General features: G+C 45.8%; 1 long non-coding RNA gene across 1 annotated transcript in view; it reads right to left on the bottom strand.

The window, feature by feature from the left end:
* LOC144772115 (uncharacterized) overlaps positions 1-20,160 on the bottom strand; it is a 179,854-nt gene extending 159,694 nt beyond the window's left edge. The window contains exons 1-2 of the long non-coding RNA XR_013599650.1: positions 20,013-20,160; positions 10,067-10,175 (exon numbers count right to left, since the gene is read on the bottom strand). This is a non-coding gene — a long non-coding RNA (uncharacterized LOC144772115). The remainder of the gene's footprint in view (positions 1-10,066; positions 10,176-20,012) is intronic.
* Positions 20,161-26,095: the final 5,935 nt, after the last annotated feature.

The raw sequence follows: 26,095 nt of genomic DNA, 5'->3' as shown, positions 1-26,095 counted from the left end.
TCCTAGAGCGCCCCCCAGTGCAATGCGTTGTAATGGTTTTCGTTGTAAAACCTGCGTTGTAAAAGCACTGCGTTGTAAAAGTTTCGTTGTAAAGGATGTTGCCCTTCCCAGAATATGCACCAATGGGGAACAAGCAAGAAGAAACATTTAACTACAGAATTCATTAGAATATTATCACATAATACAGTTACAATAGATTCAAATGTTCTCAGAGTCTGTTTGGGTAACTTGAGTTGATGCATGGCAAATAATGCAGTCTGGGACAGCCAGGATATTCCTTGATTAAATACATTGTGTTCAGTATGACTGGGAAAGCTATAGTCTTTTAGTGCAGAGCTCACAACTCTCTATTACAGCAAAGAAAAGAAAATGGTAACATTATACGTTACAACATCATATCAAAATGAAAAAAGGCACAATATTGTCTTATGATACTGTGAGCTTGATTTTTAGTAGATTAAACACAACGATACACAGAAAAGCATTTCACACAGTCCAGTTATACAGATGTGTACGCACTGGTGAGATTGTGATACAATATTACTTTGTGCAGCGCTGAACATATTTTTTATGCTAATTTACAATTGAGGCTCATGGTTGGTTGATGCTAATGTGCATGTTTATTGCTCTTGCCTTCCACCAGTACCCTCCGTAGGTGGGCCACTGTGTCAGAGAAAATATACAAATCAATGTTTTTGTTTTGAAGAGAAATGTAAGATTGATTGATAGTTCCCATTATCAAAGTTTATTGATACATGCTTCTAGTGAAATTGCCACTTATATTTTTAGATCCATTAAAAGTTTATTGTGAATATCCTTTTAAGCTCACATCTCCTTGATCAAACTTAAATAACCTAAAACACTTGGCATGGTCAATTTTCCTGATTTATTAAATATCATGTAGCTTCTTTCCTTCAACAAGTATGGAATATGTTATCTGATTATACTCCGATTTCCTAAAATATTTGGTAAATGTTGGATTGCTTTTCTCTTAAATTAAAAGGATTTCATATGTATGTCAGTCACAAAAGTCTAAATGCTACACATCCACATTGGTAAATCTGGCTTAACATTTACTTTTCCATACAGACTCCAACATTTCAGATTTTATGTTTTCTCCTATGTATTTTAATAAACAAAAAAAAGTACTCTATTGGAGTGAGTGGATTACTAAAGGGATTATAAGTGATTACTGTTATACCTGCCAATGTGAAGCTCCAGCAACAACTGTCTGCAATGCTCAACAGGATTGTCGGACTACATCAATGACCATCCATGAAGCCTGGCCTGCTCTTCATGTTATATTTAAGACAATCTGCAACACTCTACCTGCCCCTCATGGTACTACTCCACCACAAATGGAACTCTTTTCCACTGGATGTTTGAAATTATCTCTTTCAGCTGGACTTAACTGGTCCCTGTATCCGGGCCATGCTCTATTGCAGTTGACCTTTACTTGTGATTTTCACCCGGTCTCACATGACCAGATACCCATGAGAAATACTATTTTCTTTTAGGGTCTTCATTTACCATACATCGTTAAAATTGCAATTCTCCAGTTCTACTGATTTGATTTTTATAGTTTTAGTGTCAAATAATTTATTAACTTTACTCAAGTTTCTAAATTGGTGTGAGCTTTTTCTTGTGTTGTGTTTTCACTTCATAACTGACAACACAAATACTTTACACATTGCCTCTAAGTTAACCCTGACTGCTGTGTGCCAAGCTACCAAAGAGTAAAGCATAGGTTAATTTGGGGGTTAGCTCATGACTTCACCAGACAGAAATTGTAGCTGGTACTTGAGTAAAGTTTCACCTCTCTCAACTAGTAACCCAAGTTTCAACAAATATCAACTTTTTCATTATTTCATAAAAACAACATACTCCCTTTTCAAAAGTTACAGCATAAATGTAGTATTTCTAATGCCTTTAAGCCAAAACTTGACAAGCTAGTCCTCTGTTACTCATCAAATAAGATGTGCCCAATTTTAACTTCCTGTCTCTCCAACACAATATTCTCTCTCATGATGTCAACAATGATGTTAAAGCCTCCTTCTTTGTATTGTGAGATTCATTTGTATGATATTATCAGTCCGCAAACAAAGACAGAATTGCAATAGGAACAGAATCTATATTTTACTTTTACTATTTCACATGGGATAAGAATGAGACCACAATTCATGCAGCACCCTAATCAGTCAGTACTACTCAAATCATGTTTATAACAGGTTATTTGTAACACCTATATACTTTATATGAGTAAAACTTTAAGCTAACATTGTTATTTGTCTTGTGGTAAACATGCCAGTACATTATTACACATGTATTTTGATTTTCTATTAATTAAAAACATTTGGACTCATTTCTGCAATAAGGAAACAAAGAATGTTCAATAAATTGCAGATTTATTAGGGGAGCTCCGTGATTTTTGGTTTTCTAAGGGGTCGATTCCGATCCGGTAAAATCCCAGTCCGTACAATTCGTATCCGGAGCCGTTTCCGTACGACTCGTACGGACGCCGTACGTCCGGACGATTCCGATCCCGGTCGGGCGACCCGGACGCGATTCGTACGGTCCACGTCGATTCGTACGGAAAAGCTCAAGATCACCTACACACCGTACGGCGCTTACCCCCCATGATCGCAGGGGTATGCGCCGTACCCCTGCGATCATGGGGGGTACGTGCCGTACACCCAGCGTACATGGGGTACGTGCCATACACCCACCGTACATGGGGTAAGGTGTGTACCCCATGTACGCTGGGTGTACGGCACGTACGCCCCATGATCGCAGGGGTTCGGTGCGTACCCCTGCGATTATGGGGGTTACATGCCGTACCCGGGGGGGGCGTTCTGTACCTGTTTCGGCGCAAACTGTGCATTTACGACTGTTTTCAGCTCCGGTAGGAAAAGGGTCGCACGGTGCGTACCCCATACGAATCGTACTTGCTGGGTCGTAAAAACCAGCCGCGAACCGTAGTGATGTCGCGTACAGCGGGTTCCGAGTGAGACTCGTACGGAGATTTCAGTCGTACGGAGTCCTGTACGACTCGTACGGAGTTCGGCACCTAGTACGGATCGTACTTCATCGTACGTACGGGACGTCTACGGGTACGATTCGTACGGGGGAAAAACGCGCCGTACGACGATTCGGAGCGCATTTTACCGGATCGGAATCGACCCCCTGGTGTCTGAAAGATACATATGTAGATATCCGTATTGCCATTACCTTACAGGTAATAACATCAAACTGGAAAAGTACTGAAAAGCTCTCTTTTAAAATATTGTGTAATATAATGTGCCACAACCACAGATTAGATAGAGCACAGATTCCAAAAGAATAAACAGAAATTAGGAGACATATTATGGACATGTTTTTAAATGTCAAATTCAGCTAAAACAGAATGAAGCACTAATATGGTTTTTGAATCTCCCTGAACACTCATATTACAGTATACGTTTGTATTATATGTATTCTTTATAGTCAATTTGACCATAATTGCATTACTGGGTAATTCAATTCTTGACTTTTATTACCAGAGTTTAATTTTAGGAGTTATTTACATACAGCTTTTATATTGTTGGCTTAGCACATCACATTGAACTACCAGCATATACCAATTCCTAACAGGATTTTCTGGCTCTTGCATTTGCAAAAGTGTGACTGGGCAGAAAAGAGTTTCATTTGTTGTCCACAAATTAACCAAGGACCATTTCATGATCACTGCGCATAGGTGCACAACAGAGATATGCGCATGTTGTCACCTATATTCCATCGTCTACAGGCATACTCAAGTTAGTGCATTTGCAGCAGACAGAACTGTTCAAATACACTGACAGGCATATTTACAAGCCCTTACTGCCACCACAGCATCACTTTTCAGGAGTTTGTGGTGGCGATAGGGGCTTTGCCAATTTTACAAGGCAACGTTAAGCCACTTAATGTGGCTTAACGCTGCCTTGTAAATAAGGCACCCTTTCATGTTAAACTTAGCGTGAAAAAGGGAGGGCAATGGGTGTTGCTTTGGGCGATCCACCACAACACCCATTGATTTTGACATTGCCCCATATTTACAAGGGAGCGTAAATATGGGGCAACTGCAAAATTAAGACAAGGGCAAACCTGGTCTTAGCAGGCTCAACGGGGAAAACTGTATAATTTCTCTTCGTTTTTGCTGTTTCTATGTGAGCTGCATTGTGCAGAATACATAGAAACAGCAAAAGGCCATTGAATGTTTATGTGCAGGGAGGTTACCCTTGCTGCACATATACAATCTTCCCCTCAACGCAGACACCCTTGCACTATGATGCAAGGGTGCCTGCATTGGTGCTAGCCTGCTAAATTTAGCACCAGCAAATGCAGGGCTGCTACATATTGTTGTAAATATGTCGCAGCCCTGATTTTTAGAAGAAGTGGAGTGAAACGTTAATCCAGGAAGTCTAACACCCCACTTTGTCACTTCTTAGTAAAAATGCCTCTCAGAGGCACGGTGAGCCTCCCGCCCCCAGATTGTTTAAGGACTCTATTTCCAGATTTGTAGTTTTCTTTGATAGCTAATGCATTCTGGGTGTTATTGTCTTGCTGTACTTCCATTCAAAGTCACCTGGAATCAATGATTTTTAAGTTAAATGTTGAGGACTAGACAGTGTCCACAATGACCAGGTGCAAGGTGGTCACCTTACTTAGAAGAGGTCAGTGGTTTGAGTTACAATCTTTGGCATCCAACGCTCCAAACGTAGCTCCCAGAATTGTGTTCCACTAATAAATATGTATGGTTGTTAAATATATTTCGGTAATTTTCCTATTTAGAGTCCATTATTTTAGACTGTTCCTCAAAGAAAGATTGCAGTATTAGTCACATTAGCAATCAGCATTTTCTTCATTTGTTTCCTTCTTTATTGGCATGGTCAGAAGAAATAAAATGAACTATCTACAACCATACAATATTTTTGATTTTCTAAACAAATTTTTGATTGCTTCGCGCAGATCTTGTGTTCTGATACCATAAACAAGAGGGTTTAGAGCTGGTGAGCTCAGGTAACGGAGCATAGAAAGTAGGATATGGACGTATCGAGGAATAAACTCCTTAATCCTGTTTGAAATTGCTGCACAAATCACAAAGCAGTAAACAACAGCTGTCACAAGCAGGTGGGAGCTGCAGGTGTTGAAGGCTTTAAGTGCTGAGTCAGCAGAAGCCAGCCTTAGCACAGCATGGATGATCATGCTGTAGGAGAAGACCAGTCCTAGTGTAAGAATGCCTACGATAACACTGGCCAAAGCTAAGGCATAAACATTGTAGAGACTAATGTTCCCACATGCAATGTCTACCAAGTCTAGGAATTCACAAAAACAGTGTTGCACAGTGTTTCTCACACAGTATTGCAGCTTTGCCACCAGGAAAGGAAAGGGCAAGAAGAGCGTGTAGTTAAATAAAAGTACCACCACTATTGCTTGGGCTGCCAGTTTCTTGGTTATAATGGATGCATAATGTAAAGGTCTACAGATGGCAATATAACGATCATAAGCCAGGAACAGCAGAAGTGCTGACTCCATACCCTGGCTAAAGTACACCAGGTAGGTTTGAGTGAAGCATCCAGCCCCACTAATAGTATTCTGATTAAACCAGAGGATTATCAGGGCTCTGGGGGAAATTGATAAACTGAGAAGCACATCCACCAGGAAGAGTGCACACAGAAAGAAGTACTGTGGATGGTGAAGTTTTGGTGATAAGTAGATTGCTGTTACAGCTGTGATGTTGGCAGGAACAGTCAGCAAAAGGAGAAGAGTAAGAGGGACCGAAAGCAAGAGTTGCCAGCTCTGAAGCCCAGGAAAGCAGATCAGCTCAAATTCAGATGTAAAAATGACAGTGCTGTTTGTGGCACCCATGACAAAGGATCTCAATGCTCTACCTTAGAAAAAAATGGAGATGTGAAAATCAAGGACAATATACCAGTAGACACGTACAAATGAGCAGCACAACTGATCTATCTTACGAATGCAACCTAGAGTGACTGATAGTATGTGTTGAACCTATGTCTGCATTTTTCTGTGAATTAGCCCAGAATGTATTGTATGCCATTATCCAGTTTTTCTCAATTAGCACATTTAGGGTTAGTTCTTAATTATGTTATTAGGTTTTACATCTCTGTACAAATTACTTATGTCGGAATGAAAACATGCATTTGATGAATTACTACATTTAAGGCAAAGTTTGCGGAATAATTGGCACATTAAACATAGATTTAAAATGGAACTATACCATTGATTTCATTTATTTGAAATCCCAATAATTTGATTAGTATTTATTTACATACCTTTCAGGTGTGAGTATTTTACCTTACACATGTGCCCATCTGTAGGCTTCTTGACTCATTTGTCAACTTTGTACTATTATACAAATAAATATGAGCTGAGAAACGTACAAAGATTCAACAGTAGAAGAATATTATTGCAAACTATAATGATTGATACTCACCATAACTATCTAGAGCAGTCAGGGGAGGGATTATGACACCCACTAACGCATTAGGAAACAGCTGAATGACTATTATGGTTCACTTACTACTATTACAGAGCTTGTAATTGTGAATTAGAATCTGAATTATTAGAAGTAATAGAACGTTTGGATAAATGAGTATGTGTAGGCTACACTGCTTCCTTTAAGAGATTGTACTTAGGAGCAAATGAAGCAGGTAGGTCAAACAACTGACTGAGCAAGTGAAAAGACAAAAAAGTTGAGTGAGAAAATAATTAGTGAACCCAGAGTAAAACCTTCTGCCTCCAAGTTTTCCAATAAATGGGTTTATTATGAATAAGCACGTGTTTATTATGCCAGATGGTAGATTTAAGGAAGGAATCCGTGGTTTGATGAATAGGGGTAGATGATGATTGGAGGAATTTAGTGGTGAGTTTGATTATGGGGGTATAAAGGGGCTGTGGCTTGCGTGAAAAAGAAAGATAATCCTGAAAAAGAAAAGAGAGATAAGAAAAGTCGCTCGATTGAGGTCCATAAAGGGCAATTATCCGTGAGCTCAAGTAGCCATACAGAAGCCTGACGTAAAAGAAATGCCTTCTGATAGGTCTGATAGTCAGGGAAATTAACTCCTCCTTCCGTTTTAGAGTGATATAACCTCGACAGGGACATTTTGGATTTCTTATTGTTCCTTAGAAAGGAAGAAAGAAGGGAATTAATCTTCTTAAATGATTTAGCAGGGATTGGAACAGGTATATTAGAAATAGTATATTAAACTACGGGCAACAGCATTATCTTAATAGTATCTAGGCGTCCCCACCAAGCTAAATAGAGGGGATGCCACTTAGTGGTTAGGTCTGGAATCTTTTGAGTACATTTATTCATACACAGTGGTACTGTATCAGAAATGCACGGTGTAATATGTAGCCCTAGGTATTTAATATGATTGGGGCTCCATGTAAAGTTAGAAGCGCTGAATTCTGTTTTAAAAGTATATTTGGTTAAGGGTAAAATTTCACATTTATCATTATTTAACTTATAGCCGGAAATGAGGGAGTATGCTTGAACTTCAGCTAAAAAGGCAGAAATCGATTCATTTGGATTTGATATAAAAAGCTAAATATAATCAGCATAAGCTGCAAGTTTAATATGACAAGTTAGCATTTGGAAACCAGGTATGTCCGAGTTTTGACGTAATTTGGAAAGAAAAGGTTCCAGCGCCAAATTAAATAAGAAGAGAGATAAGGGACAGCCTTGGTGAAGAACTCCTCTGCCCAAATGAAAGAATGAGGAGATCAAACCATTGGCGCAAACTGCCGCATGGGGCTTAGAGTAAAGAAGGGATATTAAAGATGTAAATTTAGGACCGAAGCCAAACCATTTGAGAGTGTAAAACAAATAAGTCCACTCGACTCTATCGAATGCTTTCTTTGCGTCTAGTGCAATTGCAGCTAAGGATTGTTTTAGGCGGGAGGATTTAGATAAAATGTTAGAAGTCGAGTATTATCTGTGATGAACCGCCCTTTAACAAAACCAGACTGTTCTTTTCCCAGCAAATTCGGTAGGTAGGAATCCAGTTGGAGAGCTAATGCCTTGGAACTTTTTTTAATAGTCTATGTTAACTAGGGGAATGGTCCTGTAGTTTTTACAAAATCTAGAATCTTTCCCTTCTTTAGGGATAAGGCAAATATGTGAATCAGAAAAGGAACCCGAGGACTTCTTCAAAGTGCTAAAAGAATTTAATAAAGAATACAATTTAGGCAGTAGAAGTTTGGAAAAGTGGACATAAAATTCAACAGTGAAACCGTCCAGAGCCGGAGCTTTATCTTTTTTTAGATGTTGTAGTGCAATTACGAGTTCTTGTTGTGTGATATCTAACTCCAAAGGGGATAGATCCAAAGAAGAAAGTTGAGGTTTTAATAAGGTAGAAAATAAATGAGACAGGGAATGTTCTGTGGGCTGGGTTTCGGAAGAGTATAGAGATTTGTAAAAAAGAGAGAATTTGTTCAAAATGTCATTGTCTTTAAATTTCAAAGCTGAATTTATATCGTAGATCGATTCTATATTCGATTTGTTCTGCCAAACTTTAAAATAGTTAGCTAATATTTTCCCTGCTTTATTTCTACCTTCATAAAATTTTGCACTGGACTTTAAGAAGTAAAGTGATGCGTATTCAGTTGACTTTTTATAAAATTGTAGTTTAGCATTTATAAGGGCTGCTAGGCAATCCTTCGAATGGGAGGTAAAATGAGAGTGCTCCAATTTCTTGATGTCATGAAGGAGTTTTTTGGTATGTGTGCGTGCAAGTTTGCATTTCTTGGCAACAAAACCAATAATAAAGTCACGTGCTGAAGCTTTATAAGCATCCCAAATAGTGGAAAATGGCATGTGTTCAGTGTGATTAATTAAAAAAAAATCATTAAAAAAGTAGTGAAAGAAGCAGTTAACTCAGGGTTTAAAAGAAGGGTATTATTGAAACGCCCTTTTTTACGGAGGGAGGATTCAGGTAAAATGTCAATGCCAATTGAAACAGGAGTATGGTCGGAAAGTAAGATGGGGCCAATTTCCGCATGTGAGAGTGATTGGGAAATATTATGGGATACAAAAATGTAATCAATTCTTGTCTGGGAGTGGTGGGTGGGAGAATAAAAAGTGTATTCTCTGGTAGTCGGATTGCATAAGCCCCAAGCATCAATGAGTTTGTGTTGGGTACTAGTGTGGACAAAAGATTTATGTGGTTTATTAGGAACAAAGGAGAATTTAGAGTTTCTATCAACAAATGGGTAAAAAATCTGGTTACAATCACCAGCTAAAATAAAGTTATCATCTATAGAATGTGAAATTTGTTTGGCCAATGTGGACCAAAAGGTGGATTCGCCACATGTGTGGGCATAAACATTAAGAAGGGAAACTGGACCACCCTTTAACAACAATTTAACACTCCACCATCTGCCGTCCACATCAGATTCTTGCGACACAAATGAAATTGGAAGTGACCTGCGACAGAGAATCATTACTCCATTACATTTCCCATCACCTGGAGAGGAAAAAGGGTCCCCCACCCATCCTTTCTTTAACTTTGATGATTCGACATCTGTGAGATGAATTTCTTGTAAAAAAACATATCAGTGTTAATTTTAGCTAAGTGAGTAAGTACTCTTTGTCTTTTGATGGGTGAGTTGAGACCCTTAACATTCCATGTAACGAGTTTTAGTGACATAAATAATAATCAAAGATGAGGTAATTCATAACTATAAGGCATGAATCGAATTCATTATAACAGTATTGTGCATTGGTAAGAAAAAATAGAAAAAAGAATAGGAAAGGAACAATTTCTGATACAAGAGAAAAAGAAAAATTAGACCTTAAGAACCATATATGAAAAGAATAGTAAAGTAAAGAGAAAATGATGGAATTGATGTTTAGATAAAGAAGGAGTAAAGAGCTGAAAAGAGTAAGTGTAAGGGTAAGAAGTGATGAAATATATAAGAAAGGATAAGACAGGAAAGAACTATAAAAGATACCAAGATCAAAAGAAGAAAGAAATTGTAGAACAAAACAGAAAACAATAATCAAAACAAACGATATACCTACATGAAGGGAACAAGAATGGAGGGGTAGGTGGAACCACATGGAAAAGGCGGCACATCAGGGGTCAGCCAAACGGAGGGTTGAGTAGAAACCACACTAAAGGGATATGGATCTGTCAGGATGTAAATTGACAAAGTTAGGGTGAAGACTACAGCATCAAGAACAAATTAAACCAAAGGTGACAACAAACAGAATAACATAAATGGAACCTGAAAAAGAACAACGTAGCATATCTGATCCCAGAAAAACTTTTTTCATTGGTAACCAACAGTTATGAAAAATAGAATGCAATCCAAGTAACTTGCAAAGAAGAAATAGAAAGTCAAACACTGAATTAGTGAGAGGACCCTGAGGAATCCATAACAGTTGTTTTGCAGGAATTTATGAAGCTTTGTAGACGTATTGGATCTTCGTATATTGTTGTTGTATGCAACTTTGAATATGCAAGGATGAAAGAGGCCATAACGGGCCCCCATCGAGCGAAGATCTGCCCTCATGTTGAGAAAAGCCTTGCGCCTGTTAGCAGTAGCTTTAGCATAATCTTGGGAGAAGAATATAGATGAGCCAGACCACGTAATTCTTGGAGAAGCCTTGACCGCCGCTAACACTATCAATAAGTCTGTGTATTCCAAGAAGTATAAGAAGACTCCTCTTGGCCTTTGGGAAGATGAGGTTTTAGATGGGACACGTCCCAGTCAATGTGCTCGCTGAATATTTAGCAAAGTTTCCTCTTGCATGTGAAGTAACTTAGGAAGAAAGGATTTAAAGAAGGTAAGAGCATCTGAACCTTCAAGACCTTCCCCCAAGCCATAAATTTGTAAGTTATTGCGTCTATTGCAATTTTCAAGATCCTCAACCTGTCTTTGAAGCATCGAGACTTGAGAATGGAGTTGAGAAACATTAACGCAACTTTCTTTAAAAGAAGAGATGCTGTGTTCAACAACGGAGACTCTCATTTCTAGTTGGGACCAGTTGTCCGTTAAGGTTTGCAATTTGGCATTGGTGTCCTCCATAAAGGGTTGGAGAGCCCTAATGTCCTCAAACAAAAGTTCCATAGACACAGGCAAAATTGATTTTGGTGGTGAAGGAGGGTCCTTTTTGAGACGCTTAGTGACGGATTTTCCAGAGGCTGTGGATGGAGGATCCATTGTTGAATCTAAGGTTTGGGAGTTGAGTGTTAGAGAATCTTCCCACCTAGAGAATTCAGTGAAGACTTTTGATTTTTTTTTTATAAAAGTCTGTTTAGATTTGGAAGGCAGAGGATAATGGATCTTTATTCTGCCTATAAAATTCAGCGAAATAACTACCTTCTGATATAAGTGCTCTCTCTGAAAGTTACATTTGTTGAGAGGAAAAACATCCCATGTGAAGAAAAAACGTGAAAAAGGAAAGCAAGGGGGCATGGCTTCAGCGGCAATGGAGTAGGCTGCGAGTCCGAAGAGCTCCGGTGCCCCGCTGCCTGTATGAGCCATTTTGAGCGGAGTTTGAGGGCTGCTCGCCATTCCCGGGGCTACGAGAGATCCCTGGTTGAGTGGGGCGCTGTGTGAGAGGCGACAGGACCCCCGGGAGCTGTTAGTGAAGCGGTGGTGTGACAGCGGAGTTCTGGCGGGCAGTCGCGCCCGCCATCTTGCCTGAGGGGCCGGCGGCGGTCCCTTCCTTCCCTCTCCAGGGTGACACTCGGCAGATTGGCACAGTGGCGTGGGCTCCACTCCTGCACTGCAGAACCGGAGCCTGGTGCAGCGGACGGTGTTCCCAGACGGGGGAGGCCTCGCGGTCCTGAGGCCGATATGGGCACCAGACTTGGAGGCGGGCGCCCCCTGTAAGCGGTGGAGAGGCCTACAGAGGCGGAGAGTCCTGGTGCCGGCCTGCCGGGGGACCGTGGTACAGCCGCGCATCGAGCCCTGAGCCGGACGCTCCCAGTGATGGGCGGAGAGGCCCGTAGGCACGGAGGCCCTAGGCACTGGACTGTCGGGGGTCGCAGCACTACAGCGGCGAGACAGGCCCGAGCGCTGCTACGACCGCCATCTTGGATCCCTGTCCACCGTGAAAGCCGCGACTGGCGGTGGCATCGCCGCGTGGCTGCGGAGCCCTGAGGCATTGGAGCAAGTGCGGAGGTGAGGTGCATCCGCTGGGGGCTGCGGGGGTTGCGGCTGCACGTGAGGGGCGCCCCCTCGCTCTTGGTGTCCCTGGCGAGCTTCGGCCCGTCACCCTGCACCCCCCCCCCCTTGCGAGCAGGGGCCTGGTTTGGAAGCTGCGCCCGGCAAGGGAGAGCCGTAACCCTGCGACCCTCTACGCCGGGGAACGCCGGGAGCCCCATAGCCCTTGCTGTCTGCTGGCCACCCTCCCGTGAGTCCTGGAGGCAGGGGGCTGCGGCGGCCTGTCTCGGCTGGGAGTCGTGAGAAGCGGCCTGTGGGGCGGGAAGCGGTGAGACACTGCGGGCCCTCCTCGAGGGAGATACGAATCGGTCCGGGGCCCCTGGAACTTGTGCTGGTCCACCGGCTGGTGTGCCCTATCCGGACTGCAGCGGCGGCGCACCGTCGCATCCAGCTGGGCCTCGCCTAGCTGCAGACTGCCCTCCCCGGCTGGTGACGTGCAATTGACGGGGGGTGCGGGGCCTTGCAGCTGCTTAGAACTGTTGCTGGGTACGATCTGATGATGGAGTGAGGTGCTGCCTGCCGTTGAGAGTTGCTCTGCCCATTGCCACTTGGAGACCTTGCCCTAGGTGCGGTGGAGTGACTTTGGACTGCCTGGGCAGGGGTGCCGGCCGGGGAGACTGTTGGCGCCATTGGACCCGGGCCCTCGAGGGTGGGGAGGTCCCTTCCTAGGCCTACTAGAGCGGGCTGCATCTTCCCATTGCGGTGCTGGGGACGTTGCATCGCTTGGGGCCTTGCTTTTTCTTTAACTGTGTGTGTTCTAGCATCTGGTCTCCCCGCTTCCTGCCTTTCTACCCCGGGTGCGGCGCTTGTCCTCCGCTCTGTACTGCTGGGCCCTGTCTTCTGCCCGCATTGTCCGAGGGCGCCCTTGGCGGGCACCCCACCTGGCCCTGTGGTGAACAGGGGCCCTGGTCGCTGGTCGCTGGACCGCTGCCGCCTGGGGGCACGAGCACTTAGCTCTCAGCTGCAGGCCCGACGATGACAAGATCCAAAGGGGGCAACAGGAACAGTGGCGACAGCTAAAGGCACGTCGGTGATGGCTATGTGGGGTGGCGTCAACTGAAGGCCCCTCATCAATGGCTGCGGACTCGCCGCCGGTGACTCAGGCCTTTATGGCCTCCTTCATGTCTGATCTCAAGAGGGAGATAGGCTCCTTGCGCACGAAAGTACAAACATGCATTAAGGAGATGCGCAAGGAGGTCACTGAGCTGGGCGACAGAGTGGACAGCTTGGAGAAGCTAGTTGATGCGCGTACGGAGGACCAGGTACAGCTGTGGCAGAAGGTGGCGGCCTTGGAAGAGCAAAACATTGAACTGCCGCTTAAGCAGGAGGACCTTGAGAACAGGAGCCGCCGGAATAACCTCCGAATTCGTGGTGTTCCGCTCGACGAGGAAGGGACGGACATTCTGACCTACGTAGCGCAGCTCCTACACGAGGTATGGGGGGACGAGGATGCCTCCCCTCCGACTTTGGACCGTGCCCATCGGGTGTATGGACCGGCGGGTAGGGCGGGCCCCCTCCCAGACATCCTGACGCGGGTGCATTACTTTACGGAGAAGGAAGCCATCTTGAAAGCGGCCCGGGACTAGCCCAACCTCACCTACGGAAGCCACAAAATACAGATTTTTCAGGACCTGGCGCCTAACACCCTGCGTCGGCTAAGAACTTTTCGGCCGGTGACGGAGAAGTTGAGGGCTCTCAACATTGCCTACCAGTGAGGCCACCCCTTTGCCCTCATCTTTCGCAGGTAGGACAAGTGCAGGGTCCTCCATTCTTACCAGGAGGCAGCGCAACTTCTCAAGATGCCGGAATCGCCGGCTCACAGCCCTTCAAAATCACGTCAACAGGAGAGAGTCCCTGCTCGCCCGGACTGGACCAGGGTTCAGTGACACCGTCGATCCCCTCCAGTAGATGAGAAAACCGCGTCGCAGGCCAAGCAGGACATCATAGCACATATCCGCTCTCTTGAGGGTGACCACGATGGCCAGTCCTCGCATCCGCCCACCCCATGACCTGGGCCATGTTGGGGCATACTCTTCAGTGATTCCCTCTGGTGCTCTGGGGCGCTCCTCTGCCTAACACCTTGCAATCCTGTCTTGGCATGCTGCCTACACGGACGCCCTATGTGATACCTGGCCTCCTGCACTTTGCTGCTGTCGCCAGCCGGAGCACCAGTCCCCTTGTGACACAGGCGACCTACGCCCCCGTGACGCCCTGTCCTGGCCTACGCTGGGGGACTCCAATGCCCCTGACCTCAACATGCGAACCCCCCCCGATGCTGCTCACGTGGCGGGCCTGGACCCAGTAGGGCTCTACTCGAATTACAATGCTTGGTTCGCCATGAGGGGCTGAGAGATGGCTGTTGATATGCCCAACTGTTACCCTCAGTTATGCGATGCCCCTGATCCTGGTTCGAGCAGCGGGGCTACCGGGGCCGAGGTTTCCTATCCTGCCTGTGGGTGCCCCCTCTACTGCCCCATAGGGAGTGACATTCCTGAGTGCGTCCAAACCCTTGGGTAGAGGATGCCCGGTGACTGGGGTAGTCCGACATGGCCCTGTTGGCCTTTGTTGTTCTTGGTATATCTGAGGCGTGTTTGGCTTCCTGCTGTTTACTCTCTCTCTCTCTCTTTCTCTTCCTCTTATCTTCTTTGCTTTCCCTCCTTTGGCCTCTCTCTCTGTCCCTTTCCTCTGGTCTGGCGGGTGGTGGGGTGGGGTTGGGGTGGCGGATGTTACCTGGATGGGGGGGCGGACCCTTTGGCAGACTCCTATGGTCACCTTTTCCTGCGCTGGTGGGAACGGGGTATGTGGGCGGATCCTGCTTGACATTTGCTATGGCTGCGTGTGGGCGGATCCTGCTTGACATTTGCTATGGCTGCGACTATACCTAGTACCCTGAAGGTTTTATCACTTAACGTTAAGGGCCTGAACTCCCCTAATAAGCTCAAGCAGGTTTGGCGCTATCTCCTCCAACAGCATCCCGACATTATTTATCTTCAGGAAACCGACCTACTGCAGGGGGACACACACCGCATGGCCCACCCCAAGTACCCTCTTCAGTTCTGGGCGGCAGCGGACACTAAAACTGCAGGGGTGGCCATACTATGCAGAGCTGGCTTCAGGAGGGGGGATTCCCGACCTTATAAGAGTGGGGATGGGCGCTTCCTCAAGGTTACAGTATATGCGGGACGACGCAGGTTCACTTTATGCAATGTGTATGCTCCTAATCAGTTACAAGACCGTTACCTCCAGACGCTCTTGAGGGAACAGATAACCTGTGGAGATCCGCACATTATACTAGGTGGGGACTTCAATCTGGTGTGGGAATCGGACTTGCATCGATGTGGTGCTACCTCCAACGCTTCCGGGGTGATGTCCTCTGCCCTGCGCAAGCAGATTGCAGACTTAGGACTCCTAGATGTGTGGCACTATCACAACACGGACCTTAAAGACTACTCATTCTATTCGCACACCCATAGGTCTTACTCCCGTATCGATTTCCTCTTTGCGTCGCTGGAGTTGCTCCGAGACACGTTGGGAGCTACCATCTCGGACATTTCTCTGTCGGACCACGCCCATGTGGAAATGTGTCTTCAGGACCCGGCGGCGCGCCCCATGCGTATAGCCCGTTGGTCTTTCCCACCGAGCGTCCTTTGGGATGCTGACAATGTGGATAGCATCCGGGAGGCCATAGACGCCTACTTTGCTTCTAACGACACCCCGGACATGCCTTTCCCGGTGGTTTGGGATGCTTTCAAGGCCACGATTCGGGGTCACGTCACCTCCCTGGCGATTGCACGCAGGTGTGCTGCCTGCAAACTGGAGGCCGAGTTGGCAGGGGACATTAAGAAAGCCGAGATACAGGACCGGGAGCGGTCGTCGCGAGACACTAGGAGGAGATTGGCCACTCTCAGAGGGCAACTCAGACTACTGCGCACCAACAAGGCGGAAGGTGCCCTGTTGGCCTTGAAGCAAAAGTACTTTGAAGGAGGCGACAATGTAGGCCGACTGCTAGCGGGAAGGCTGAGAGCATGCGCTGCCAAGGCCCACCTAACTAGTATCCAACTGCAGGACGGATCGAAAGTAGTCTCGGAGAAATCCAAGCAGGCCGCATTTATGGACTATTATACGTCCCTGTACGGGAGTGAACCTGTATCGGTGGATGCGATAGCAGCCGTCCTGGACACCTACGAGGGGCCGACGATACCGGCTGGGGACGCGACGGAGCTGGAAAGCCTCATTCCGGAGGATGAGGTCACGGCGGCGATTAAGAACCTACCTTTGCGGAAAACGCCGGGTCCGGATGGCTTGCCGTTATCTTTCTATCGCACATTTCAGACCCAGCTTCAGCCTCACCTCCTCAGACTGTTCAACTCTTTCTCCGAAGAGGTGGGTCCATCCCCCGACATGGGCATGGCGGAGATAGCGTTAATACCGAAACCCGGGAAAGACCCCGCACTGTGTGTGTCCTACCGCCCTATCGCCTTGCTTAATACGGATCTCAAAATATACACTAAGCTCCTTGCCCAATGCCTAGACCCGTATATGCAGTGGCTTGTGGACCCCGATCAGGTCGGATTTATCCATGATCTCCAGGGGGCAGACAACGTTCGCAAACTTGCGCACCTTGTAGGGATAGTGCGGCATTGGAAAATCCTGGCCTGTCTTCTCTCCCTGGACGCAGAGAAAGCGTTAGATTGGGTGGACTGGGCCTTCCTCAGGGCGGTACTTCGTAAACTCGGGCTGGGCCCGAAGATGATTGCAAGGATTATGGCTCCATATATAGGGCCCCAAGCTCGAATTTGAGTCAATGGAGACTTAACACTGCCCCTAGCAATTCACAGGGGCACTAGACCGGGGTACCCCCTCTCGCCCCTCCTATTCGCTCTTGCAGTGGAACTTCTTGCGGAGCTGATACGGCGCGACCCGGACATCCACGGGATAGCGCACGGGGGACGGGACAACAAGGTGGCGATGTTCGCGGGTGACCTGATACTTACCCTCACGCGCTCGCAGGACTCCCTGCCGGCTGTCCATAGGGCGCTCTGTCTCTTCGAAAGAGCTTCCGGCCTCAAGATCAACCACGACAAGTCCTGGGCTCTGAATCTTACCATCTCGGCGGAGGATCTCTCCACCCTGAGGGAGACTGTGCCCTACCAGTGCGCTGAGCACCATATCAAATACCTAGGCCTCACCTTGACCCCCTCCCTTGATGACTGGAGCTCTGTTAATTGGCGGGCCTGCCGAAAGGAGGTCTTAGAGGACCTGCGGCGGTGGAAACCCCTAATGCTGTCCTGGTTAGGCCGCCTTCACGCAGTCAAAATGTCGATACTTCCCAAAATCCTATAGGTATTTCAATGCCTCCCCACTCCAATCCCGCTGCACTGCATACGAAGCCTACAGTGCGAGCTCACATCCTTTATCCGGGGTGGTAAGCGCTCCCGTTTTTACCAGAAAATCCTCATGGCCCCGCGCGACAGGGGGGGACTAGCCTGCCCTAACTTGGTCCACTACTACTGGGCCGCACACCTCCGATTTGTGATAGAGTGGGGGGTAAGAGAGAGTGAAAAAGGGTGGCTACACATGGACAGGGCTGTGACGGGGCGCACCATTTGGGACCTGCCATGGCTTCACCGAGCGGCCCGCTCCAGAAGTGCGTACCTTGCAGTGCCCACGAAAATGGTGCTGGACATCTGGGACGCCACTGCTGTCTCCAGGGGTCTTACTACGTTCCCGTCCCCGCATACACCCATAGCGGCAAACCCTCACTTTCCGCCGGCCTATCAAACTCGGATATTTGAGAACTGGGTACAGGGGGATTGTAGGGTGCTCTGTGACCTGTTCGACGGGGGCTCCTTTAAATCGTTTGATCAATGTCGTGAGGAGTTCCTCTTGCAGCCTGCCGCACAGCTGCAATATGCCCAACTGCGACACTGGGCTTCTGAAGATAGTATGTACCGAGCTGCCACACGCGCCTTCACCCCCTTCGAACGCCTGGCACCCACCCTAGGAGGCTTGAAACGGTTGGTCTCCCAGATCTACCACATTCTACAGCATCCACCACTCATACCCTTCCACCCGTATCAGCGCCAATGGCAGATAGCGGTAGATAAGGACATCATGCCCTCACAGTGGGACGCGGTGTGGAGAGATATCCCCAAGGTATATCGGAGCATCCCGCAGAGGGAAAATGCATATAAACTTTTAACTCAATGGTACTACACTCCCCTGCGGCTTCATAAGATGTTCCCCAACGTCTCGCCACTGTGCTGGAGGTGTCGGGTTGCGACGGGGGACTTTGTGCACATATGGTGGGCATGCTCGCTCCTCACTGTCTTTTGGAAGGAGGTCCTCAGCCACATCAAGGGGGTGCTGGGGTTCCCCTTGCCTGAAGCCATAGGTACGATCCTGCTGGGTGTCAGACCATCAAACCTTAAGGCTCTAACCTGTAGTGACTGGATTGTAACGCTACAGATGCTGGGTGCGGCCAAGCAGCTCATAGCCTTGTATTGGAAGAAGAGTGAAGCACCTCCAATAGCTTCCTGGTTTGTGCGGCTGTGGCATGTCTTAGCAATGGAGCTCCTCACGGCGCGGCTCCACTTGCGCCACACCCGCTTTGAGGCAGTTTGGAAGCCTCTGGTGCGCTATCTGTGCTCAATGGAGCATGCACGACACATGCCCACTAGGCTCAGGACCCTACATCTCTTTGACGATGCTGTCGTCCCTACAGATCCTACTAGGCTGCTCCCGTAGACGACTCCCATAACAACTGAGCTCTAGAGGCCGGCCCTCGCTTCCTAGTGCTACTCCCCATCCACGGACCAACCCACCCAACCTGCTAGCGCGATAACTCCTCTATCTTCTGTCTCTGGCTCCTTTCCTTTTCTCTCCTTCTTCTGTAGCTCCTCTCTGTCTTCGCGGACCCCTGTTGGGTCGTTAGTAAGTGCTGGGTTTGTTGCTTTCCCACCTACTCCCCCTGATCCGTAACTGGGGTTCTTACAATGCTGAACAACTTTGACAGCTTATTCTAAGCCACGCGGCCGGCCCCTTGGGGTTGTAGGCAAGGTGCTGTGTTAAATACCCTGACTAAGCGAATTCTGTTGCGCATTCTTTGCGGCCGGCCTCGGATAGAGGTTGTAGGCTTAACGCTGTGTTATTGTGCCCCTCTCAGGGGTTTTGCTCCAAAATAAAACAGACTTGTAACAAAAAAAGGAAAGCAATGCCCCACTTTACAAAAAATGGCCTTAGAGAAGGACTGAAAAAGTCTTTATATTATGGGCATACAAAGCATTGGATTACCGGTTGTACCTTCCATAGGTCAGAGGCACGCGTATAAGAAGAGATGCTCATTGTTAGGAAAAAGCGCCGGTGTTCACAAAATGGCTGCCATGAATTTGTTTACAAAGTTACCTCAGCAAGATATCAGATATGAGGTCAGAACTTCAGAAGCATATTTCAGATTGGGTTATGGGAAGTCATTTCCCATTTGCAGCGCATTAAGGGTAATTGAGGCAGTTGTTAAAGGCTAAATTTGCCTATATGAGAAGCACCGCAATCACGGCAAAAAAAACAAAATGGTGGCCGCAAGCTTGTTTACTGAATCTCTTCAGTGAAATATCAAATATGAGGTCAGTATTTCAGAACAGGCATTACAATGAATTCAGGCCAGTCTTTTCTCATTTGCGGCGCATTAAGAACATTTGAGGCAGTTGTTGAAGGATATATTTACTTGTGGGAAAAGCTACGCAATCGCGGCAAAAAAAACAAAATGGTGGCCACGATGCTGTAATTGTACTTACATGTTCCAAAAAAGAGGTTATTGTACAACAAAATGAGGGTTCGAGGGTCGCATTCCTTTCAGTAAACCCTTATTCATCCTCGTCTTCTGTGCAGCGTCTCAGCTGTCCATCGGTAGGAGTGGAATCTCCAGGACGCAGCGGAGAGCTTCACTAGTGTGCGTCCATGTTCTGCCGGCGCCTAGCCAAACCCCCAAGGAAAGTCATTTTCATTCAGAGAAAAATAAATTTTGGAGCGGAAGAACAACTAAAAACGTTAACATCAGCATTTATGTGACTTTAAATTAGTAAGACATTTAAACTACGCATGCTGTTTCTTTTATTGTCGTTCACACTTCAGTGCACTTACTACAAAGGTGATGCATGTATTGTTTTACCAGTGCATGCACTACCACTGAAGGAAAGGCAGACACTAAAAGGAAGTATGATAAGAACTGAAATGATAGAGAAATGCAATCTCTAAAAGTCAACGAGCAATTTTCCTGATTTCAGTGTCATGCAATTAATATTCATGAAAAGCAAATTCTTCACTAGTGTCAGCTTTGCTTCTTAAAGCTCGTGACAAACGTTCTATTTTTTTTCTGCCCATTCTCCACGATGGTGCTTTTCTGTGCACAATGCTCCTTTGCCGGTTTATCCTCGCCTGTTGCTGAGGACTGTCTTCATATTTGAGTTAACAGACTCTCAAGCGTCGTATTCTTCTTGAAGCTGAGAGTGGTTCTTTAAACTATAAGTCTCTTTGTGGAAATTACCTGAGTCAGCCCATTGCCTGCCACGTTCCTGGGGCCATGTTCTACTGTTCTATTATATCCTAGCTCTTCTAATGTTAGTTTTATGTATGTTGGGCCATATCACATTAAGGGGCATATTTACAAGCCATTTTTCTGAGCCACTCTGTGTAATTTTCTTAGTTGAGGGAAGCATTGTATTTACAACAATATGGCACATTCCTGTACTCACACCTGCGCCGGTGCAAAAAAGCAGCCTAGCCACAGCGCAGGCACCCTTGCAACACGGTGCAAAAGTTCCAGCATTGCAGGGATGATTGTTGTTCTGAAGGAAGGGACACCTTCCTGCATGAAAACAATCATGAAGGATGGTTTGCTCCTTCTATGTTTGCTGCATGCAGCACACATTGAAAAAGCAAAAAACAAGGCGAAATAAAAGTATTTCTCCTTGTTACACCACTCTTACCTCTTCTCTGGGAAGGTGAACGTTTTTGGCGCTGCCTCTGATTTACAGATCCTTCTAAATCTGGAGCAGTGTCAAAAGGCAATGGGTGTTGCATGAGAACGCCCACAGCAACAGCAATTGTATTCCCGTTGGCCGCCGAAAACTGCATTGAATAGGACCATATTTATAAGGTGGAGTTAAGAAACACAAAGTGACTTAGGGTTGCCTTGTTAATATGAATCAGGGCACAGCGCCACAGGAGTGTTGATAATAGTGACTCTCCAATGGCAAAATGCCCTTGTAAATATGCCCGATTGTGAGTACTGGGAGAGTAAGTTAAGATCCAGTCCCTGACATAGTTTGAAGTCGAATGGTGGCAAAAAGCAAAATATTTTTGTCTGGCGCTATTAAAACAGTGCTTGTTCTAAACACCTTTTCTCACCGTATTATGAAAACAGGTTTCTGGATTTGGTAATGTGACATGCGTGCTTTTGTACATTTCTTGTTTGCCATTTGGTTTAGCTAGTAGTGTGTTTTGTGTTGCGTTCTGTTTTGTCTACTTTGTTGTGATGTGCCATGTCGTTATTGTGGTATTATGCTATGTTATATGCATTATTGTGTTATGTTTAGTTGTTTAATTTAGATAATAAAACAAACACTGATATACTTCCAGCCAGAAGCAGTGATGGCCTTGCAAGGTCCTGTGTCGAGATACTATTTACCATCTTAGTGCTGCACCTGCTTTTCAACTACTTAAGACACGAGTCTGCCCAAACCAGTGCTCACTGTATGCGATACGACCCTTGGAGAGCTGGAGCAGTGCTAATCTAGCACCTAAGACAGTGGTAAAATGTTGCCTGTCACAGGAACTTTCAAGACGAGTCTGCTTTTGGCTGGAAATACATCAGCATTTCTTGGCAAAATTGAAGTAAGCAACATAACATAACACAATACCATACAACGAACAGCATAATAACACAATTAAACTGGAACATTGCATAAGAATATGTGGGTTTATATAGTGCAGCAAAGCACTGGTACTCTGTAAAATAGATGGGTGGTGCATTACTCACGGAGGATAACTTCAACTGATACTAGCAGAATATAGCGCCTTGATACCCTTGCGGTGATTATTCAAGCTCTACAAACCCAAGTTGAATTGAATTGGTGCAGCAGTCAGTGAGGTAGTGTGGTTGTTGAGAACAGATGGGTTGTGAGAAACCTAGTGGGTAATCATCTGCCTCGGAGTTGATGCTTTGGTTTACAGTGGAGAAGATGGTGTAACAAGCATTTTGTTAGCTAACATGATGAAATAGTCACATGTTGATCAGCGGCAGTATAATGCAAAGTGCTCCTGGGGTGCAACGGGCATGTATGTCCACTGTATGTTAATCTGGGGCCCTTTGGAACCACAGAAGGAGCCTCAAACGCTTGTGTGACTTCGTCTGTAACACAGATAGAAGTGGGGTACCTGTAGCACCAGTCCTATCTCAAGAGTGAGTTCCCTCATTTGCATAGGGCATACCCCCATGCAAATGAGGGAATCCCTTTGCCTCTGCACCCACACCATATTAGAGACGCGGGCACATCCGCAAACATTCCTTTCAGTGCACCTCCTAAAGGCAGCCCTCTGGAGGGGAGACAGGGGTTCCCTCGACTACCCAGACATCACCTTGCAGGCGGGTGCAGTCACTCACAGGACCCTCCTGCGAAGGGATCTGTCTCCCCTCATAGAATTGACGGCGGGTTGCCGACTGCACTGTGAAACACAGAGGGGCTTTGAAGCAGCCAGTCTTTATTTCACTTCCATGCGCTGCCCACAGGGCAACTAATACAGTTGCATTTCCATAGTCAGATGACATGCATTATTGTGCTGCATGTTTGAAAGCGGCGATATTTTTTATGTAATTTGAGCAGTAATAATTTTCCCTTTTCAAGCTGTGTCACTTTCCGAGGTAAAAATACAAACAGAAGTACAGAGGTTCTTTTCTATAACTTCCCTATCATCTGACAAAGACATATTTAGGATTTCTGGGTAGCATGGTGGGCAGAATACTGGTGCATTGGAGCGCGGACATCTTACCTTAGACATGACTTCAGTATTCCAGCTCTGAGTATCTGGTTTTAAATAAAGACTCACTTCTTGACACATCACAGCCAGACCAGAGCCTCCCTCACCAACGAGTCTAGGGGGTGGCCTTACAGTGGTTAGTTTGGGTGCTCGACTTAAGATGGTGGCCTATGCTAGATCCGGATGGAACTGACGTACTAAGAAAAAGAAAAGTGGCTCAAAAACCTAAATACATTGATTTGAAAAATACGACTATTTAATCACAGTGGTACAAGGAAAAACAATTGTTTGTTAGGATTTGGCTTCATTTGAAGCTGCAAGGACAAGCCACCCTTGATGGACCCAGTCTTCTTATAGGATTCAGTTGACTAGTACAAGAATTAGGGGTCAAAGTGCACCTCCTCTTCATGCACACAGATCCCCCAAAGCAGACTTATGGGGTGGTGCTGTAAGTAGTGTTGGATGTTGTGCTGCAGTGGTGTGAAAAAGGAAGTGCTGTAGGTGCATGGAACACAGCTGTGCAGCGCACAAACGCCACAGACATGGTGAGGTGTAGAAAACATGACTGCTGTGTACTGGTTGTGGTAATCACCTGAGAGTCATGGCAACTGGTTGAGGTAATGCACTCAAACTTTGAGATCTCCGATGTATGTAAATGGAGTGCAGATGGGAAAAGTTGAACTTGTGCAGGTTTTGTAAATAGTCTTGGTGTGTGTTGCCCTATCTCATATCTCACCAGCCATGATTTCAATACCCATGGCAGGATGAAACACACGCGAGAATGTTCCCTTAGAGCAATGAGGAGGAGGAATGCACTCAATGCCTCAGGCATCATCACTACCATCAAAGCCCAGCTCCACAAAACTAGGAGTGGGAGACCCAGTGAATGTGCAGTGCAGTAAGGGACTGGTGCTCCAGTGGGCATTGCCTGCTCTGCAGATGAACTAGTTTGAGTCCTCAAGCATACCCACTGCTGCCACAGATTCTGTGGGCTAATCTCTCTAGCCTGTAACTCAGACCCCTTAATGAATTGCACTGGTACTGCCCACTGCTACAGCATGGAGTGATGGAAATCTGCCCACTTCTGCTCCCTGAAGTGTGCTGACTTTTTCCCTATGCCACATTTACTTAAAATTTGTATATTTTCTGAGGTTTTAGGTCATGTAAATACTTCTTCAACATAAACAAAAATGGTAATGAATGAATCTAACTGATGGAAAACACTGAGGGGCATATTTATGACAAATTCACACAGAGTAGCTCAGCAAGTCACCTTGCTGCCCTGCGTCATAGGGAGAGGGAAGGAATTCACTGTATTTAACATAATACAGCACATTCCTGTCTTTTACCCTCTGTTGGTGCACAATGTGCTGCCTATCGCCAATACAGGCACCGTTGCAACATGATGCAAGAGTGCCTACCTTGTAAGCAGGATTGTTTTTGTGCAAGAAATGACACCTTCTTGCACATAAGCAATGCTCTGAGGCATTTTCCTCTTTCTATATGTGCTGCAGAATAGAATGCAGCAGATAAAGAAAGACGACATAACAGGGAGAAATAAATATATTTCTTCTTTGTTACATAGCATTTTGACTCATTCCCAGGTCTACCTGTAATGATAAATCTTGGAATGTGCCGAAATACCCATGTAGATGCGTGGGAATACCAACGCTCCACCCTTGGAAAGTCTCCTAGGGGCAGAGATAGCGCAGTGATTTGCCCAAGGTTGCATTACTGGGAAAAACTGGATGAAACACTTAATATCCTTCAACTGAACACCGCACATCATAGATTCCACAATATCACTGTGAATAACACTCAACAAGAATCTCACCATGCAGGAACACATCAGCACAGCCACCAGAGGATGGAAACTTTCATATGAACATTCTTAGAAAACTAAAACACGTTCTCAATGATGATGACCTAAAAACATCTGTACAAGCTCTCGTGATACCCAGATTAGACTATTGGAATACAACCCTATATGATTTTCCAAGTTCTAGACTGGGTCAACTAAGAGCCTCACTCAACACGGCAACAGGACTCATCACCGGCTCCAAAAAGAACAACCACATCACCCCTGATCTAAAGGCACTGAACTGGCTCCCTTATGAGGCAAGATCACAGCTAAAAATTGCCTCCATGACACTCAAAGCCCTGCAATTCAACGCACCGAAGTATCTAGCAGATACACTGGAATTCTCAGGAGGTATCAGAACTATGAGAAACACCATTACCTTGTTACTAATACCTCAGGAAGTTTGGAAAAATAAAAAAGACAACCACACCTTTTCTGGCCTAGCACCTGGGATCTGGAACGCCCTGCCCCCGGTAATCAGAATGAACCCTTCAATCTCATCCTTCAAAAAAGAAGTCAAACCACTTCTAATGAACAAAACTCTCACCTGTTCACAGTTCTGGAGCGAGCTGGTTACCAGCCAGACTCAACTCACCTACCAGGATCTGTGCTAAACTAAAAGCGAGTAAGACTAACACACTCCTGAATACCTCCGGACCTACAACAATTACTGTCAACATTTATGTTCACCAGTTATCTTCATCTATCTATATTCCTAGTTCTCACTTTTCTTTCTGATGTAACATTTGTAAAGCACCTTGATACCCTCACTTGGTCTAGTTTGTGCTATATAAAACTTTATAAATAAATAAAAATAAATACATTACTCTAAATTTAAAAAGCCACACAAGGCCCGGCCACACAAGATGGCTTGCAAGGCGTGATAACGTAAGAGTTGCGTCATTCTTGCACTTCATTGTGTGGCGCAAGGGAAAAGCAACTCTTTAATAAAATGCTCTTAATGTCCTTCATCTGTTAATA

The sequence above is a fragment of the Lissotriton helveticus genome, chromosome 8 (assembly GCF_964261635.1).
Source record: "Lissotriton helveticus chromosome 8, aLisHel1.1, whole genome shotgun sequence".
In the NCBI taxonomy this organism is placed as follows: domain Eukaryota; kingdom Metazoa; phylum Chordata; class Amphibia; order Caudata; family Salamandridae; genus Lissotriton; species Lissotriton helveticus.
The sequence above is the reverse complement of the archived record's forward strand: the minus strand, read 5'-3'. Positions and strand labels throughout refer to the sequence as shown.